General features: G+C 43.1%; 1 long non-coding RNA gene across 1 annotated transcript; it reads right to left on the bottom strand.

Moving 5' to 3' along the window:
* Nucleotides 1–9,168: 9,168 nt before the first annotated feature.
* Nucleotides 9,169–11,933, bottom strand: LOC113884427. Its single transcript, XR_003508861.1, has 2 exons — nucleotides 11,720–11,933; nucleotides 9,169–9,909 (listed from the first exon to the last, which is right to left on the bottom strand). It is a non-coding gene; the product is annotated as an uncharacterized LOC113884427 (long non-coding RNA).
* Between the last annotated feature and the right edge of the window lie 2,338 nt (nucleotides 11,934–14,271).

Genomic DNA, 14,271 nt, shown 5'->3' on the forward strand with positions numbered 1-14,271 from the left:
CCAGAGGTGGGCTGCCGTCTATGGGGTCGCACAGAGTTGGACACGACTGACGCGACTTAGCAGCAGCAGCAGCAGAGGTGGTAGGAAGTAGATAAGGTTTCCACTGAGGAAAAGACCCTCAAGGCTCAAGTCGAGAAATGCAGTCAGGGGAGAAGTCACTTTGAACTATTCTCCCACCACACTCAGCATGCACAGCAAGGTGGGAGTCACTGGGAAGGCTGGCTGCCAGGCTGCCAGGAACCTCTCCAGATAGCATTTACCTTGGTGCCTCAGGAAGTGGGGAGCATATTGTTTAAGAATGCAACCCTACAGCTAACCAACGACAAGTCCCTGGATAGATTACTTAACATCAGTAAGACTCAGTTTCATCATTTATAAAAATGTGGAATTGTAAGAACTATCTCGTGGATTTATTGTGAGGAATAAATACGTGTGTGTGTTGGGGGTGGGATATTTAGCAGTGGCACTGAATATAGTAAGTGCTTGTGGCAAGTTGTATTTTCTCAAATAAAGGCACAATATTACTTCCCACTGCACTTGGCATTTTCTTATCAAAGGAGGGAGTCTATTTCCCCTGCCTTTGAATCTAGGTGAACCTCTGACTCTCTTATAACAAATGGCAGGCAATTGGAGGTGACGTGACTTTCGAGGTTACATCAGATCAACTATGCTTCAATTTAAAAAACTAAATAAATAAAAAAAATTTTAAGTTGTTAGAGCTTCCACCTGGTTCACTGAGAACCTTGCTTTTGGAGCCCTGGGAACAACATATTATGAGGAAGCCTTGAGCTGTTCACATGGAGAGAATGTGTGGGGAGGTCCTGAGTTGATATGAAAAGAGAGAAATGCCAGTCAACCCCCAATTTCTCTGGTCATTGTTCAAATACAATCCAGGCCAGAACTGTTCAGCTGAATCTTTCCAGATTTCTGATCCACAGAAACAGTATGAAACAGTAAAATGATTGTTCTTGACTCAAGCCATGAAGTAATGATTTATTACAACAGGTAACTGAAATGGTGCTTCATGAATGCTAGGTCTTGACTTTGCTAGGATATCATCCACAGCCTCTCAGGTTCTAAAATGTGGTTTTGTTTTATTCCACTAAGAATGACTCAGTAAATCGGGGATGGACTCTCTCACTGATCGAGGTCACAAAGGACTGATGTGCAAGCCAGAATGACAATTTACTATCACAATAAAACTGCAAAGTGGTTAAACATTCTGTCCTCAGACCAGATTATTTCCTCCATGTAAGAAATTTACTTTGGAAAATAAAGTGTAATCAGGTATCTGGTGAGTGTAAAGTGAGAATAAAGGAAAGTAATTACCTGACTCAAATGATCTGATGGTATCAGGTCAAGGGAGCACACTGCCTTCACCTCCCTGGAAACTACCCACCAGTTGCCATAACCCAACAGCCCAGACCTTGAGCCAAGACATCAGCCCCTTCATGTGGCCTTTGGATGGACACTGATGGCATCCGGCCATCTGATAGTCCCTTTTCCGTATTTAATACAGACAATTCTCCTTGTGATTGGTACAGTATTTCTTTAGCCCAGCAGATATTAATAGTGTTCTATAAAGAAATTACATTTCATAATGTTCTATGAAAAATAAAAGAGCCGTGTTAATTCAAAAATACTAGATTCAGCAAAATTTAAAGGGGTTCATTACTACAGGACTTCCCAGAACATTGACTTTGCAAATCATGATGCAAACCACCCAGAGGAAGATACACTAAGACAATGAATTCTGTCCAAACCAACCCCCATATTGCAGTTTGTTGAATGCTGTTTTCAAGATTGTTTCCATCAAATCACATTCTGAACCAGAAATCATTCTGACTACTTAAGTTGTCTTTCTATCTGACTTTTCTGGCCTAATAGACTGATTTTATTATTTAACTCTCAGAAGACTTACCTCATTTCCCTTATGTCCAAATTCTCTTTAAGGGTATTGGACTTCTGCCCTCACGGAGTTCTGGACTAGAGGGGTGAAGGGGGCCATGAACACTGTAATTTAGGGACAGTGCTGGGACAGAGATCCAAAATGTTGTGATGCTTCTGGAAATGCCAGAAATAACTTTGGAAGGGGGCAGCAGCATTTAAGGGGAGCTTTGAATACAAGAGTTTGACACAAGTTTAAGAAGCAAAGTTGAAAAAAAAAAAAGTGGGGGGTGGGGCACTTCAGGCTAAGTGACCAGAACATGCAAGAGGTCTAGAGAGGAGCAGAGAACAGAGTATTCAGGAAGTTGGGAGGAGCACATGATGGTGGAGGGATGAAGCTGAATATGCAGGAAGAGTCTAGAAAGCCATATTAAAGAGTGAGTGTGTGTGTGTGTGTGTGCATGCATGCTCAGTCATGTCTGACTCTTTGGGGACCCCATGGACTGTAGCCCACCAGGCTCCTCTGTCCATGGAATTTTCCAGGCAAATATACTAAAGTGGTTTGCCATTTCCTACTCCAGGGGATCTTCCTAACCCAGGGATCGAACCCACATCTCTTGAGTCTCCTGCACTGACAGGTGGAATTCTTTACCGCTGTGGCACCAGATGAAGGTATGCTGCTGCTGCTAAGTCTCATCAGTCGTGTCCGACTCTGTGCGACTCCATAGACGGCAGCCCACAGGGCTCCTCCGTCCCTGGGATTCTCCAGACAAGAACACTGGAGTGGGTTGGGATGCAGAAATGGACTGTGAAAGAGTGAGTGTAGCCAGAATAGCCCCAGGAGCTGGGAAAAGGACCCTGATGCTAGTGGATGGAGTCAACAGGGAAAGCAGAATGTGGGAGACTGCTTAGGAAGTTACTAGACAAGGAAGATGGTGAAGGACAGGGAAGGACTGGTGGGCTGCAGTCCATAGGGTCTCAAGGAGTCGGGCACAACTGGGTGACTGAATAACAGCAGAATATCCCACAGGAAGATTAACTGATGCTCAGAAATCTGTGATGGCTCAGTCATCTCCTTCATATTCCATGAAACAGGAGACAGACTATTAGAACAGCTGCCTTAAAGGAAAAAAAAAAAATACTGAGCTCTGTGCTTGGAGCTCTTTGAAAAATCACCACATTATTTCAGATGTGCAACTTCACACAATGACAAAACAAAGAGAAGGCCCTCCTTGTGAGAGCACGGAGGCAAACCACACTAATCCAGCCCTGCAGAGAGGAGAATGGGATTCATCACAGCTCTCAGTACAGGGAGACGTGAGGGGACAGCCACACTCCCCAAAGCTGATACAAAACTGCTGATGTCTGTCACTCAATCAGTACTCTGCTCTGAACTCTCTCCCACGTCGCCAGAGGATGTTCAGTTCTATAATCCTGTGGGGCTTCCTTTTAGTGCTGTTCAGAAGTCCCAGGGTTCTTGTACCTTCTAAATGTTCAAAGGAAAATCCTGTCTCCAGTCCCCGTGGCTACAACAAGGTGATCCTGGTTTAAGCTAGTCTGGTCAACTGAGGTGGTAGATTCGAGGCAGAGTCCAGAAATCTCCCAACCCAGTGACCAAGGCCACAGTATTCAACTTCCAAGCATCTGCAAACCCACCTCACAATCACCCCAAAGTGGGAAGCCAGTCTCCTCCCCTCACAGAACCCATGAAAGTCAGTCATCACCTAACCTTGAAGAATCTCAACTCCACTTCCCCTCCAGCTGTCTCTGTCTCTCTCCTGCAAAAGCCCTGCTCCAGCTCAAGTCAGAAACTTAAATACCTAAGATGACCAGCAGGTACCTGGACAAATGAGTGGTATCTACCAGCTGGGAGATTATAAAACGGCAACTGACTCTCAAGTCTCGGTGAGGAAGACAAGACAGAGTTATAGGAATTGTAGCTAACCAGCCAGGTGTTCTAAAGCAGACAAGGTCATTGCTGGCCCTTAAAATGCAGAGCCAATATGGACTGGGCACTCAATATTCTGGGAAAATCTTAAAATGTGGGTTTGTATACAGAATTTCTTCATTTAAAAAATTTAAAAACAGTCAGATTTAAAATGCCAATGCAAGAGATGCAGGAGATGTAGGTTTAATCCCTGGGTTGGGAAGATCCCCTGCAGTAGGAAATGGCAACCCACTCCAGTATGCTTGCCTGGAAAGTTCCATGGACAGAGGAGCCTGGCGGGCTACAATCCATGGGGTCACAAAGAGTTGGACATGACTGAGCATGCATGTGTGTGCATGCACACACGCGATACATGTACACAATGATACTGCTCAGGGCATATGGGACATAGCTCCTCACTGGTTTCAGCCCTGGATGAGTTGTGTAAGACACAAATGGTCTCAGAAAGCCTGAGATTTCAAACACAAAGGAAAGTCTGCTGTAGTTTGGCAGGCACAAAAGCTCCTGAGGCAAAGGAACTCAAATTTTTGTCTATGTTTTGTGTTCTTGGAAGCTGTGTTGTGGGTTATAACTACAATAAAAAGGACAAATCGAAATCTCAATAAGGAATTCTGCCCTAACTGTGTTACGGAGCAACCTGGGATCCGGAAGAATGTCTATGAGTGACCATAATCCCCCAGGTCTTCCTAGAGAAGAGAGGACTATAGGCAGAAGTGCTATTCAATTAGGACACACGAGTGTGCCCGCTGTTAAAATACTGAAATACTAGGATTCTACCACTATCTCAACTCTTGTTATCCATGCCCAGAAGCTCACAAGATTTAGGCAATTCGGTATTCATGTTATCTGAACTCAGTATCTAAACTCACAGTATACAAACTCTCGGTACCCACACTAAGTACTCAGAGCTGCAGCCTCATTTTCTTGGGCGGTGGCTATGCCCACACTTGGTAGGTGGAGAGGAGAGCAGGATCTAGTGATTCTACTGAGCACTTCTCCCTAGGCAGGTGAGGAGCCAACCAATGAAATCTTCCACAGAACCAGAGAAGGGTCAGCTATCATTATCTGCCCTTTGAGAATGACTCCTGGTCCCTCCAAATATGACCCTCTTAATGGTCTTCTTTCAGTCTCATGCTATGCCTGGGGCTCAGGGGGCCTTTTGCAAGGCAGTCTGTGGTTTCAACAGTCCAGATACATAACACACTTTTTAGCAATGCTGGGAAGTAACAAGCAGGACCCATCTGATCCAGATGCCATAGACAACACTCTCTTCTCTTTCTCCCCCTACATTTTCTCTGTGAAGGAGAGTCTCCATCCTCCCCACTGCTTCACCAAGATTTTGCCTACAGTGAATCACTTCATTTTCTTTTAATTCTTTCCTCTGAAAAATCCCCACTTCTTCTATTCTTTGGTCCTCATTGTCCATGGTTGTCCTTTGCCCAGAGTCATCAGATATGAGTTTCTCTTTCCTCTAAGCAGAAAGGCTTCAAATCCTCTTACTACAGAAAAGAAATGAACCAAGAATAAAGCTGTTAATTTTCCACATAAAAACGGCCTCAAGCTTCATATCTTGCTCCAGGTCATGTGTCACCCATTTTTCCCTTTTGTCTCAGATGCATTCCTATCCTTTGCCCAGGAAAAATGCATTTCTCTGACTTCCTTGCAGGCTGCCTTCTGGGTTAGCCAATGAGAGAAAATGTTGGGAGATTGCTGGGCAGAAAAGAGGGAGAAGTCAGAGTATTCCTCCCCCTTCTTTCTGCTTTGATTAGCATTTCCTGTGTGGTCCCAGCTCCCATCAGGCAGTCTACTGTAGACCCAGACCCTGCTGAATAGTTTGAACTCCAGCTCTCTGACTCTGGTCATACCATCTTCTCCCTTTACTAGCTATATCTTAAAGTTTGTAGAGGTTTCTTGCTTCTGTTTATCTCTGGGTTGCCTCATGGTCCTGTTTGACTCTTCAACTCTCCCAACACCTTGGTAATCTATTCTTCATATTTAATTTCTTCTGTTGACTAACTGTACAGAGTATTAGTATGTACTCTGTTTCTCTGACTGGATACTGGCTGTCTCAGATGACCTCATCATCAGAGCACCAGCCTCCTTTTCTTGATTGCACCATAGAGGGTAGTATCAAACTATGGAGCAATGCATTAATATGATAATGTCCTTGAGACCCCCCAACTCTCTACCAAGGCTACCACAAGCTAGGGAGACTATCTTTTCTGATGTATACAGTTCAGTTCAGTTCAGTTGCTGAGTCGTGTCCGACTCTTTGTGACCCCATGAATCACAGCATGCCAGGCCTCCCTGTCCATCACCAACTCCCAGAGTTCACTCGAGTTGGTGATGCCATGTATACAGTAGTCTTGTAACAAATTTTCTTTTAGTTAAAAGAAATCTTTTATTTAAATGGCAGATAGTAGGAAGTATTGTGGAGAAGGCAATGGCACCCCACTCCAGTACTCTTGCCTGGAAAATCCCATGGGCGGAGGAGCCTGGTAGGCTGCAGTCCATGGGGTCACTAAGAGTCGAACACCACTGAGCGACTTCACTTTCACTTTTCACTTTCATGCCTTGGAGAAGGAAATGGCAACCCACTCCAGTGTTCTTGCCTGGAGAATCCCAGCGATAGCGCAGCCCGTTGGGCTTCTGTCTATGGGGCTGCACAGAGTCAGACACGACTGAGGCAACTTAGCAGCAGCAGCAGGAAGTATTGCATTTGCTTCCAGGAAATTCATAAAGTGAAAAATGGACTCATATATTCTGGAAAAAAAAATTGGTCAGATACTAAAAAATAATTTGTCAAATACAAAACGCAATTCAAATTTCTTATGATTCGTGAATATATAGGTTGGACCTAAAGGTCTTAATCCTGATATCTCATTATTATTCTTCCACTTGGTGATTAAAACTAACCTTCTTTCAGACAAAGTTTTTTGTTGTTATTTCTCTTTGTCATGTACAATCATTGGTAGAAAAAATAAGACTAATTAGCTACTTCAAAAAGTATCTAATTGAAAAACTTGTCATGATTCTGTGTTATTTTTTACCTACCCTTCATCCTTCCTTAATTCTTCTGACAATGATACTCAGATTTTCCTCTGGAGGAAGCCAGTGCCTCACTCTCCCACTGCCCTTTATATGCCTGTGTGAGTGCTCAGTTCTGATTCCTTGTGATCCCACTGGACTGTAGCCTGCTGGGCTCCTTTGTCTATAGGATTTTTAGGCAAGAACACTGGAGTGGGTTGCCATTTCTTTCTCCAAGGGATCTTCCTGACTCAGGGATTGAACCCACCTAGCCTACATCTCCTACATTAGCAGGAGGATTCTTTATCACTCTGCCACCTGGGAAGCCTGCCCTTTATATAGAGCAGATTATATCCCAAGTACCCTGGGGAGTCATGTGACTCAGGTCAGGCCAATCAGCATCAATGCTCGTGGCCATGATGACTGACTGACTGACAAATGGGCATATGATCTAATCCAAGCCAACGTGCTTCGATTCATGGGGTCGCAAAGAGTCGGACATGACTGAGCGACTGAACTGAACTGAACTGAACCCAATCAGGTCAAATAGAGCTAATCCTGGGACTTTTGAGCAATCAAAAAAGAATTTGTTTTTCTCACAGCTTAGAGGTGTGAAGATGCAAGCCTGGAATTTCCACTTGGAGGGAAACTCTGAGTAAAATCAAAGAGAAATGCACTGAGGAAAAACAGAGAGAGAGAATCCAGGTCCTGATGCTATAGTTTGCATCTGTTTATCCAGTTACTGTTAAGTTAATGCGCTGTTGAAATACATTGGGATGGCAAAAACTTTTTGGCCAATTCAATACATATATATATATATCGAACCAACACTCTAATTTTTTTTTAAATCCTGATATCATTTATTGGCACAAAAATTACTCAGATACAACACGGTGTCTAGACCTGGCTACATTTTATACTTTGGGGATTCAGTTTAATACTTCTTTTGCTCGTAACTCCCAACATGTCGTAGAACTTTCTGTGTTCAGCACCTCCATGATAGAATTTCTGTACTCTAAGCCCTTGCTTTAAACACAGCATTTAGACCTCATTGAAAACAACCCCCCTACACACACACACACACACACACACGTTTGTGTGTGTTTCTATGTTTTGGTTTAAGAAAGTTTGTATTGGATTTCTGTCCTTTGCACCCAAAAAGGTTCTACCTAATACACCCATAACAAGTTAGACATTGTGTTGGGCACCATGGAGAATCTCAAGATGAGCAAATTCCTCTCTCTGAATTGAGAGAGGAAATCAATGGTTCCATATTTGAAGCTGATGATATTATTGGAAGAGGAAGTAGAAAAGCACAGCTAATTATTCCACTTGTATTTTGCCTCTATCATTTCAAGAAAAGTAAACATCGTATGGAGAGGGTAGAACAAATGTTTTGTCAGGGCTCAGAAATCTGAGATAAATGAGGAGGTGGAAGACAGCTCTCCACTGCCTTGAGTGAGTCCACATTGCTTGGCTCACCTGAGCTACACTAAAGTGTGCTTACAGGCCTTAAAGAATGCCAAGCCACAGGGAATGCTCTCTGAAGGACTGTGAGGAATTGAAAAATTGTCTGGATTTTTTAATGAATTTTATTATTTACAGTCCAGTGAGTTGTATTTAATCCTTGGAAAAATTAAACAGTTGGTTTTTTTAACACATTAGAAAAATGTGTTCATTTCTTAAATTAAATATTTTTTAAAGGAACTAATTAGCCCATTTTTTTCACCAGCAATTGTATATAACAAGAGAAACAACAATAACAAACACCTTAGTCTGAAAAAAATAGTTTTAATCTCCAAATTGAGGAATGTGTCAAGATTAAGACCTTTAAGCCCAATCTATACATTCAAGAATGACAAGGAATTTGAATTGGATTTTAGTATTTGACCAATTTCTTTTTCTCCAGAACAACAGCATGAGTTCAAAAAGAACAAGGAGTACCAAACCAATCTTCTGTCATTAATAAAATTATAAGATGAGCATAAAAGGGAATATGACAGACATAACGAATCCAAATGGTAAAGTGATTGGCAGTATTTTTTCTTGTTTTTGAAAGTTCTTATTTTCCAATGGAGAAACAAGCCACAGGATAGTACAGCTAAAATTATTAATTGATCAGAACTAAACAGTGTTTGATCAATGGAGTAACTGTAGGGGGGTTTCCAAGGGAATGCTATGAGGCTCTATCCTACTTAAAATGATGTATCAGTGATTTTGATCCTTACTGATTTTAAAATCGTATCAACCTGGGAGAGATTGGTTAATGAAATCAGGACTTAAAAGATCATAACAGACTAATAATATATCTTAAAAGCAACAATACGATTTTTTAATAAAAATGTAAAGTCCTACATTTAGGTTAGAAAAAAAAAATTACACAAGTACAGAAGGAGGAAGACCTGGTTTAACTGCTTCGCATCCAAAAGTGATGAGGTGTTTCGCTTGACCACACAGTGCAATATCATGTCACCACGATGGATGATAATATAGGATACTTCCTGACGTGGGGGAAAATAACATGTAACATTTTCGTAAGTGGATCAAACCAGTTTATAAAATTATAAGACACATACATAAACATAGTTATTAATAGGAAGAAGATCCAAAAGGTAGCAAGCAGTAACTCTCAGTGGTGATAATACAGGTCACCTTCTTCTTTCTGTTTCACACATTTGCTGCAGTCACTTTGTATAATAAGTATTTACTGAAAATACTTTGTATAATAAAAATTTTATTTTGGCTCAATACAGATAAAAAGTGTAAGGTGGCTAATAAAAAAAGAAACAACACAAATGCAGTTTTAGGCTGCATTCAGAGAATTATATTTTCTGGAAACGAGACATTGATCAGTTCACCATGCTCTGTACTGGGACGGCCATATTGTGTCATAATATCTCCACTTGCTGCACTCCCAGAATTTATCACAATGTGTAAAATGCCTTTATTTGCTCTTCCATTGACTTCTGCTCCACTAGCCAGTATGTTTGTGAGGCCAGAGACGCTGACCTTCCTTATTACTGCGTCACCAGCACCTCATCCAGTACCTGAAACAATGAAGACGTTCAAATAACATTCATTAAATAGGTGAATAACAGAGGCTTTACTATACTGCACTTTACTGTGCCTATCTTTCAGTCTAGGATGCATTTACTGGATATATTCTTGGGAAACTTTTCACACATATCAGACCCAGAAGAGAAGGAGAAATAATGAAGCGGCAAGAAGCCAATTATCAAAATTTCAAAGTTTGGGCTTGATACATATTCACAAATAACTAGGGGACAGCTGCAGTGTGGTGGATTAAAAATAAATTACTTTCACGTGATTAAGGTTGCTCTCTTCCCAAAGGTTGTCATTTAGTCCCTTTTGACAGGACCTTGCAGAGGAGAATAAGATAACTGCTGTGATTGGGCAAAATAAAATATAACAAAGTTACAGCTCTTCTAAGGGCTGGGTGTTCGGGCTCTATGGATTCATATTTAAATCAGATTCTGAGCAGATGAAAGGCATGTACAGTAAGTCAGCCTGAAGAGAAAGACAGGCATATGTGCCCCCCTGGGAAACAACTGAGCCTTTAGCAGGCGCCAGGATTTGGGAAAACTAGGGGTGGGGGGTGGGGGGGGGAAGGTTGGAAGGGAGGAGGGAAGGAGCCATCAGTCTCTGTGCCACTTTCAAGATCCACAGTAAGTGTGTTTCTGTAGGCAGATTGCATCTCAGAGGAGCCCTGTAGCTCAAGATAAAGATGTCCATATAAGATGCAAATTAGGACCCCACTGCAGAGGTGTCTGCAAAGAGCTCATAACCTGGGGAGAGGCTTGGAAACAGCCTGAAGAAAGGACAGTTTGGTGAGAGGGAGGAGACCAAATGTCTTTGGCTAAAAGAAAGTTGCTGTCATTGTCCCCGATGGTGATGCTGCTTTATTATCCCTGGGTTCTCTGAGCCACGGGCACAGATGAGAGAGGGCTGGATCTCTTGGCTCCATCATCTAGCATTAGAAGAGGAACACTCCCCTCCTCCAGTCTGCCTGGTTTTAGGACCCCACCCGATTTTCCTTCACACCTTATATCTCCACTGCTGGATCCACTTGCTGCCAATGTGCACGTTTCTCTCCACCAGCCTCTGCCTAAGCCATCCCTGGACACAAGGAAAGTGTCTTCCCCCCTGTCTTCAGATCTAGTATCTGAATGACAGCTTGTTTGGTACTTTACAACTGACTTCCTTGGGGGCTCAGTCGGTAAAGAATCCTCCTGCAATGTGGGAGACCTGGATTCGATCCCTGGGTTGGGAAGATCCCCTGGAGAAGGGCAGGGCAACCCACTCCAGTATTCTTGCCTGGAGAATCCCCATGGACAGAGGAGCCTGGTGGGCTGCAGTCCATTGGGTCACACAGAGTCGAACACGACTAAGCAGCTTAACACACAAACACACCTACGTACCACGTGCTGTGTCTCACTTGACCTTCACAACAATCCTTTGGGGAACCCAATGAGAAAGAGAAAAAGCATTAATAACTGCTAAGCATTAACAACTCTGGAGCATGGCACAGCTGAGCTTGGGTCCTGCTCCCACCTCCTAGCTGTGTAACTTAAGCCTCACCTTTCTGTGCCTCAGTTTCCAGTTCTCAGCCTGACTTTTAGCCCAGAAGGTAATACTGCTACTGCTAAGTCACTTCAGTCGTGTCCGACTCTGTGCGACCCCATGGACTGCAGCCCACCAGGCTCCTCCGTCCATGGGATTTTCCAGGCAAGAGTACTGGAGTGGGGTGCCATTGCCTTCTCCGAGAAGGTGATACAGAGTTTGCTTAAGAACTTAGCTCTGGAGACTGGCTGCCCAGGTAGAATCTCTGCCACTGACCAGACATATGACTTAGGGCAAGTTACTGAAGTTCTCTGTGCCTCAGGGTCCACATCTGGAAACAGAGGATGATGATATAGCCAACTTGGAGGTTTGCTGTGAGGATTAGAGAAGTAAACACATGTGAAATACTCTGATGAAAATCCGGCACACTGTTATCATTATATAAGCTTTACTATTAATCTTGCATGCATGCTAAGTCTCTTCAGTCGTGTCCGACTGCAACCCTATGGAATGTAGCCCACCAGGCTCCTCTGTCCATGGGATTCTCCAGGCAAGAATACTGGAATGGGTTGCCCTGTCCTCCTCCAGGGGATCTTATTAGTCTTCAAAAACTATTTTTTTTTTTTTTTTGTCCTGCTACTAAAAGTAACACATCAGCACTGCAGAAATCTTGGGGGATCTCTAGTTTGCTATTTATATGTAATTATTTTTTAACAAGAGTCTCAGTGAGCACTACTTTAAAATATTTAGCCAATGCCTCCTCTCCCATGGTCCCATCCCCCTCCATCCAGGCTGTCCTCATCACTGAGCTGAAAAGCAGAAGTGAGAACTCAAGAGCTGGGCAGGCGAGCACCCCTCCAGCAACCACTTTCCCTCCCCCAATGACAACCTTGGCAACAAACAATCAGGAGAGAACAGGATGCAAATTAAGCCCAGAAGTTTCTTCCTTGGGGCTAGTGGCTTATTTATTTTATGTGGGTTTTTGTTGTTCTGTTGTCATTTTCATTTGTCCTCTCTGCACCACTCTCCCTCTGGCAAGTAGCCACTCACTTTCAGAATCTAGGAAGATGACAAAGTTCCCATAATGTGTGCTGGCCTGGAAAAAGAGAGGAAAAAGGAAACATCCATATGCTTCCAGGTGAGGGAAGGAAATGGGTTCTCCACGGTCTCCCCTCCTGTGGCCTCCCCTGCCACACCTGAGAAGCCCCCTCACCCTCTCGACCCAACAAAATGCCAGGCTGCCTTCCCAAAGTCAGACAGGGCCTCTTGGTGCTTCCAGCCACACCCCTTTGAGATACAGGGGGGTGTTTCTCTTAAGTAGCTCACGTATGAGGAATCGGATAATTTAACATCTAACCTAGGAGTTTTCAAGTGAAAGGGGACACAGTTACCAGTAAGTGGCAAAGACGAGGACGGGTGGTCACCCTGGAAGTCCCAGGTTCCTGACGTGCAACTGCTTCGTTCCTGGGTCTCCCCATGAGAGCACTAATTCTCAGAGCCAAACTGCCTTTTGAGGCTTCAAGTTGCCCCACCTTTAGTCTCTTCTCCAGATTTTTTCGTGCAATCTTACAATGTTCTAACTACAATGGAAGAAGCAAATATTCATCCAAAACAGAAACGATGTCCATGTTCCCTCATTAGAGAAGGAAGAAACCTCATTCCATACCAGGCCTACACTCCACACCAGCTTCATCGGTGTTTGTTGAATGAATGGTATTAAATTCAAGTAGTTCTTGAGATAATAAAATAGATAACATTGATTAAGTGCTTTTTCTATGACAGGCACAAGGCTCAATACTTTAAACATCTTATCTCATTTGATGCTCCTAATAACCCCAGGAGAAGAGACATCCCAAATAACAGATGAGGGAACAGAGACTTAGAAAGGTTGAATAATTATCCAAGGTCACGGAGCTGATAAGTGGCAATGCTAAGACTCAAGTCCACGTCTACCAACAAAATCCCCTTTTTTAACCACTATTAATACAGATAAAGATAATGATAATAATAACAAACACTGTGTGTCAGGCACACTAAGCATGTTACATCTGTAACTATAATACATGTCCATACACTATCGCTAGAACATTGGTATCGATTATACCCATCCTACAGGTGAAGAGATTGAGGAACAGAGAGGCTAAATGACATGTCCAGGGTCACACAGCTCCTCAAGTGCCTGAGCTGAGACACAAACCCAAGCAGTCCGGCTTGAGAGGCCCTGTCCTCTACCATCCCTCCTATCTCCCCATCTCACTCCTCTATTACTGATCATGATCCAGAATAACAGTTTTGAATGGGAGCTTTTCTTTAGCAGGACTTTGATACTTTCATTCAATGTAAAAACCTATTATTATTTCTTTGACCCTGGACCTCCTGGAGACTGTCAGGGACACAGCAGAAAACACAAGTCTTCCTCCTCCAGAAACTTCCAGTCCCTTCCAGGCTGAGATTCCATAAGTAGTAGGTATTTACCGAGTCCCAGCTAGACACCAGCACTTTGCTAGATCCTTGTGCTTTCCTGCTTTCTTTGATCTGCACTACCATCCTAGGGTTTTGTGGAGACCCATGCTATCCATTTAATAGGTAAACAAACAATGACTTCCAGGGGAAAAAGAGATCCCTTAGCTGTTGGCTGTGGCTCCACTTGGCCAGGAATTCTCCCAGGCCCATCCTCAGATCAGTCAGCTTCACACAAGCCAGCAGTATTCACACTTGATTTTTTTAATATTCAGTTCTCATATACACATACACATATACACACTTACAAAAAAGCCTAGCCTATTTAAGAACTAAATATAGAACTGATTGCTGGGCGCAGTGTTTAT

This window comes from Bos indicus x Bos taurus, chromosome 26 (genome assembly GCF_003369695.1).
Source record: "Bos indicus x Bos taurus breed Angus x Brahman F1 hybrid chromosome 26, Bos_hybrid_MaternalHap_v2.0, whole genome shotgun sequence".
Lineage (NCBI taxonomy): Eukaryota > Metazoa > Chordata > Mammalia > Artiodactyla > Bovidae > Bos > Bos indicus x Bos taurus.